Source organism: Lepisosteus oculatus, unplaced genomic scaffold, assembly GCF_040954835.1.
Source record: "Lepisosteus oculatus isolate fLepOcu1 unplaced genomic scaffold, fLepOcu1.hap2 HAP2_SCAFFOLD_188, whole genome shotgun sequence".
In the NCBI taxonomy this organism is placed as follows: Eukaryota; Metazoa; Chordata; class Actinopteri; order Semionotiformes; family Lepisosteidae; genus Lepisosteus; species Lepisosteus oculatus.
Genome location: NW_027167729.1, coordinates 97515 through 103514, shown reverse-complemented (window position 1 = coordinate 103514; position 6000 = coordinate 97515). Strand labels below are relative to the sequence as shown.

The 6000-nt window shown below is 47.6% G+C and overlaps 2 non-coding genes and 1 pseudogene across 2 annotated transcripts; 1 reads left to right on the top strand and 2 right to left on the bottom strand.

Annotated features, from left to right (window-relative positions):
- Window positions 1-1490: 1490 nt before the first annotated feature.
- LOC138226912 (U4 spliceosomal RNA) lies at window positions 1491-1632 on the bottom strand. The gene has a single exon (XR_011184760.1). It is a non-coding gene; the product is annotated as a U4 spliceosomal RNA (small nuclear RNA).
- A 1306-nt stretch (window positions 1633-2938) lies between these two features.
- Window positions 2939-3057, top strand: LOC138226897 (5S ribosomal RNA; annotated as a pseudogene).
- A 636-nt stretch (window positions 3058-3693) lies between these two features.
- Window positions 3694-3859, bottom strand: LOC138226906 (U1 spliceosomal RNA). The gene has a single exon (XR_011184756.1). It is a non-coding gene; the product is annotated as a U1 spliceosomal RNA (small nuclear RNA).
- Window positions 3860-6000: the final 2141 nt, after the last annotated feature.

Below are 6000 nucleotides of genomic sequence, written 5' to 3'. Positions count from 1 at the left end.
CCTTTCATTTTCAGTATAAGAAAAAAAAAACATTATCTTCCAAAGCATCATAAAATTGTCCCTTCTTCCAGACTCTACTTCTCTCTTGTAGTAGTATAGCAGACCTTTCCAGGTGAGCAGATCACAGAGTCCGAAATGAGCTTCCTCCATCAAGCAAAGTACCTGAACATGACTCTGTCATCATAAAAGCGCCCCTGTAATAAAGAAATTAAATCCGAAATCAAGAGGGCAGTTGCCTACTGAAATACAAGAAGTCATCAATTTTAACCTAGCAACACATTAAAGGCTGCATCTATACAAGTACGATTCTAGAAATGCTCACCAGATTACGTTTTAAGAAGGAACTGCGCCTCAGGTTCCGCCGAGATCTTAACTCGGATGGCAGGATTCAGAGTCCGGAGTGCGGACTGATGGCGCACGGAGGGTCCATATACTGTGGATCCCTCAGTGATCTTCCGCGTATTCAAACCGCCAGCGTGTGACTCCCCTGTCCCCGTAACCTCATTGCTCTGCTCTCTCCTCTGTGCAGCTGAGCCCGACTCACGGTAAAATGGAAAAAAATATGCCCTCGATGTGAGATTTATTCTGGAGCGAGCCAGTGTTGCGCATAGCTGCCTTCAAAGCAGTTAACCCAGGTTCGATTCCCGGCCAACGCAGTTGCGAATGTTTTCAAATGCTGTCATGAGCCTTGGATTGTGACTAGCAAAGCGAAGCCTTTTGAAAGAGCTAAAGCACTGCAAAACGGAATTGAAGGAGAATCTTACAGGGGATTCTGAGCAGTGTCTGCATACATGCAGTCAGATAAAGGTGCTGAAAGCTTGAGCTACTCTCAATGTCATGCTGCCCTTCCCCGGAGTAAATCTGTTACATTGAAAGAATGCTTCTGGCAGGTTCAAAAAGGGACCCTTGTTAATTGGAGAAATCAATGATTTCGAATGAATTCTGTATGCGTTAAAAGACAGCTATACACAGAAAACATGCAGGACACTGCTCATGATGTCTCAGTGCGTTTTTCAAAGCCATCTGACAAAGCCCGCCCACTGTAAAACTGCAGCACATCGTGTAAAGACGTTCATCTTTGTAACTACTGCACGCACAGGAAGCAGAATAAATTCCTCTTTTCAAACTGTCAAAGGTTTGCTTTGCGAACGCTGCAGGACATCGCACAATCTCTTTTGAATGGGGACAAACGATTTCTTATGGGGCGCAGTAAGTACAGACGTTTAAAATGCTCCACTCATGTCGACGATGCAGCATGAAGAAGCGCAACCTAACGTTTGACAGACAAAAGTCAGGCGCCGCTATGAGCAATATGAAATCATACTGACAGCACACGGCGTTTCGCGCTGACACAAAAGTAATCTCGACAGACGCTGTTCTCTGCATAAAGCTGAAAGAGCTAAAGAGCGTTTCTGTTGACACGTAACAAGCTCGTTTCTTTCTACCATGATATCACCGTGACCAAATCTGTCTTTAAACACCTTGCTCAGTCTCTGACGAGACTGTCAAAAATTGCTTTCGCCGAATGTATTGCAAACCGGCGGAAGCGGGGTATTGGGAAAAGTTTTCAACTAGCAATAATCGCGCCTCGGCTAAACCTCACAGGCTACGATACTGCCACTGCGCAAAGCTGACGGTTGCCAGGCAACCGCGGGGATCCTATGGAAATCGTTATCGATCGTCTCATGGCATGTCGTTGCTATAACGCTTCATATTTGTCGTCTTCTTCTTCTTCTAGCTTGAGGTTTTGAAGAATTTCATGACAGACAAGGGCTCCGTTGGGAACAAAGGGCGTTGTGAGAAAACCGTTGCTTATTTTCAGCAGCAGAGATACAACCCTTTAAATACAAGATGACAGAACAATGACGAAGGGCATGCCGGGAGGAACTCATGCACTACAGAGGAAAGGGGGCGGGCACGTACAGTTCACATTCAAGCCACAAGTACTCTTCTTGGATGTTGCACAAACAAATCCTAACGTCTTGAAAGCATTGCAGCATGTTTGTGTCCCACTTCCCGTGGCTGCGGGACGACTGACACGAACGGACAAACACAATCTGTGGCGTTTAGCGTGACATAGTCTTGCAGGCATCGTGCTGTCTCACTGCAATATTATACCGCTGGAGGAAACAGTCCATCTGGCCATGAAACTCATTTGAACGTCTAGCTACAGCAACTAACAATATCATGATTTATTCAGGATGTGTGGAATCAGCACGTCCCGGAGACAGCTTCCGAAATCGGGAGCATTCTCTGGTGGTAGGGGCGTTCAAGATGGCGCTCAGGTGGGAGGTAAAGTTTAGTGGTTGGGGAGGTTTTTTGGGGTTTTCATGACCTGAATGTTAATTTTTGCTTTTTTTGACTACAGAAAAATAAGGACTTAACACTAGTTGTTTAAACTTCAGTTATAATTGAAAGAAAAAACGATTTTTTTTTAGGTTTAAAAAGTCCGATATGAGTAACACTGGGAAAAGAAAAGAGAGTGCTGGGTCTTCGAAGGAGAACTCTAAGATACCTCAATCGTATATGTATAGCACTACAAAAAAATCGATGGCAACTAAAGGGAAAAGTGAAGCAGCTGCAGGGGCAGCAACAGGGCGGAGGCGCCGCGCGCCCGGCCGACGTGTTGGACCGGTGCGCTTTACGTGCTGAAATAAACACGCGAAAGCCCCGAAATGTTTCCAGAGTGCTGTGCACTGGAGGTTTTTGTCTGGTGAAGACTTGCCTGGTGCTCCTCCGTGCAGATTGTTTGTCCTCCTCCAGTGCGGGACGAGCCAACACAAGGGAGCGCATTCGCCAACATCCAGGCACGCAATGCGATTTGGAAAGCAGCTCCTTTCCAAAGAGTTGCACACGAACGATCCTTCAGTCCCGCTCGGGGGGCACGGAACCCCCGCCACACATAGCTTCAAGTAGCGAGTCAGGCGCCAGGGCTTTTGCTTACGGCCACACCACCCTGAACACGCCTGATCTCGTCTGATCTTGGAAGCTAAGCAGCGTAAGGCCTGGTTAGTACTTGGATGGGAGACTGCCTGGGAATACCAGGTGCTGTAAGCTTTTGCTCTCCCGGCCAGCAGGGGTCGCCGTTGGTGCCGTAGGCTTTGGGAGGAAAACCTGCAGGATGGAAAGGTGATCTATAGCCTCATCTCTAGAGATGTTTTGTTGCTGTGGCATGTGTGTGACCCATATTCAAAAAAAAAAACCCGTCTGTAAAACGAATATCGAAGCTGCCTATAAATCTGCAAATGAAGATGAGTCGATAAACCACTCGTTTTTCGTATAACTAGACATTTATTCATTTGTTACCGATTTCATTCATTGAGCACGGATACAATAGAGGTACAGCCATTCACTGTTTGACATGTCTGCACTGGTACAGAACCGAGCAATCAGAAAACGGGTGAAACTGTCTTTAGACTCAGCATACAGTACCGAGGCCCCCCATGACCAAATAAAGGCTAACCTCGATAATCAGCCTAAAGAACGCAGACTACAGCAAAACAACCGACTTTGAAAAGGGAATGAACGTCCGGAAGGAGTAGTGGAACTAGCTTGAGATGCTTCTCCGGACCCCTAACTAAAAGCCAGCGAGAACCAGCAGCGGCGTCCACTCCTGTCGAACCGGGATCCTTCCGCAGCCACGCAGCTCGTGGTGTCCTAACCCTCCTGTATCTGATTTTGGACCAAGCACATCAGGGGAGAGCGCGAACGCAGTCCCCCACTACCAGAAATTATGCAGTCGAGATTCCCACATTTGGGGAATTCGCAGGGGTCAGCACAGCCGGAGTGCAATGGCCGAGCCTCGCCCTGGGTGAACCGATTTTTTTAAGAACTTTATTTTCTTTTCACAAAAAAATACAGGAAATCACAAATCAGAAAGCTTTACATTAATATACATACTTAAAACAGTATATATGATCACATCTCATTACATTTTGACACGGTAACAGTTACATAGCAACAATTTTCTTTTTTTCTGGTGCAAATCACATTCTTTATTTAAACATGATAATGTTTTTCACAGTTTCTTGAGATGTTGACCTATGCTCTCTATTTCCCACAGATTTTCTGCTTCCTCCCTCCCTTCTCTCCACAGATCTCTGAGGTAATAGTTCTCTCGGGTGATGAACAGGGCCAGGCTACCTGCTGCCTTGACTGGGACCTCGATGCCTTTGAACAGCCCCATGTTCCTCACTCTCCACAGGGCGTCTTTCCCACTGTTCACCACGGCCCAGATCCTGTCAAACACGTCAGGAGGAAGCTTGACAGGAGAGATGCCGTATCTAACGAAAGCAGCGGTCAGGGTAAATTGGGGCGAGAGAGCCTGCAACCAATCTTCAAACTGGGCCCAGAAGGCCTTAGCAAAAAAGCAGGACCACAGGAGATGGGTCACAGTCTCCTCCTCGCCGCAGCCCACCCTAACGCAGCGAGGGCTGGGGGTGAGGCCCCTACGGTACAAGAAAGTTCGTACCGGTAAGCACTGGTGGACGACACTCCAGGCTAAATCTCTGTGAATGTTGCACAGAAATTTAGAGGATGTGTGTTTCCACACCTTCCTTGTTTGGGCTGATGTTAAAATGCCCACAGGGGTCTGCCTATTGTTCTGGGGTGCTACGAAATCTTCCAGTTTTTGGACGCTGACATCTCGGAGGGGAATATGGCCAATTGGGTGAGATCTTAGAAAACTTTTAACTGTCCCATAAATTGCAGGGCATGTGTCAGAGAGTGGGACGTCCAGCTTGGGTCTGACACCCCACACTCTGAACACCTCCCTACCTACCCAGAGCCTGGAAAAATAAGTCCAGGTACGCGCTGCAGGTGCTGTTGCAAAGCCTCTCAGCACAGAGGCCAGGAAAATGCACAGCAGCTTCGTAGCAATATCTGGGACAGACTTCCCCCCTGAGGGTAGCGGCCTGTACATTATTTCCCTTCTGAGTCTTTCCTGCTTCCCACCCCATAGAAATTGAAACATCAATCTCCTCAGCACCGCCGCAACACGGTGTGGGATTGGGAAGGTAGAAGCCAGAAAATTCAAGACAGGCAAGAGCTCGGCTTTGATGACCAGCACCTTCCCTGTCATGGTGAGGTCTCGGTCCTTCCATTGCATCAGTTTTTTGTTTAAGATTGGCAATTTGTTCTGCCAATTTACTGTTCCCATCTCTTCTCCAAAATACACCCCCAGGACCTTAATTCTCTTCTCTTGCAGCCTGAGATCATGTCCTTCTTTTGGCTCCCTCCAGTTCTGATAAAAAATCTCACTCTTAGATGTGTTAATTTTTGCGGAGGAAGCCAAAGAGAACCGATCACAGCACTGCAGAGCTCTGCTAATTGAGGCATTGTCAGAGAGGAGCAGGGTGACGTCATCCATGTATAGAGACGTCTTTACCTCTCCTCCCCCACTTCCAGGCACTGGTATCCCATTAATGGCCTGATCCTGGCGCAAGGCACAGGCTAAGGGCTCCATAGCCAAAACGAATAACAAGGGGGATAATGGGCAGCCCTGCCTCACCCCTGAACAGACTTCAAAGGTGCGTGATCTATTGCCATTAACCATGACTCTGCTGTTGCTACCTGTGTACAGCAGGTTAATCCACTTTCTCATGATGGGGCCAAACTTCATGTGCTCAAGTACCGATGTTAAGTACTGCCGGTTTAGGCGGTCAAAGGCCTTTTCTAGGTCTACACCTAAAATGCACAGAGGGAGGGAGCGATCCTCAGAGTACAGACAGACATCCCTCAACAAGGCCAGGTTGTCGCTCATCAGGCGTCCTGCTATCCCACAAGTCTGTTCTTTCCCTACCAGTGAGGCCACTACATTTTGTAGGCGCAGGAAAAGGGCTTTGGATAGGATCTTAGTGTCCACGCCTAACAGGCTGAGGGGTCTCCAGTTCTTTATGTCATTTTTTGCTCCTATCTTAAACAAGAGAGAGATAGTGCCTTCTCTTAAGGAGTCAGGCAGCAATTCTGTCTTGTAGCTTTCCTCGAATAGGAGCAGTAGCG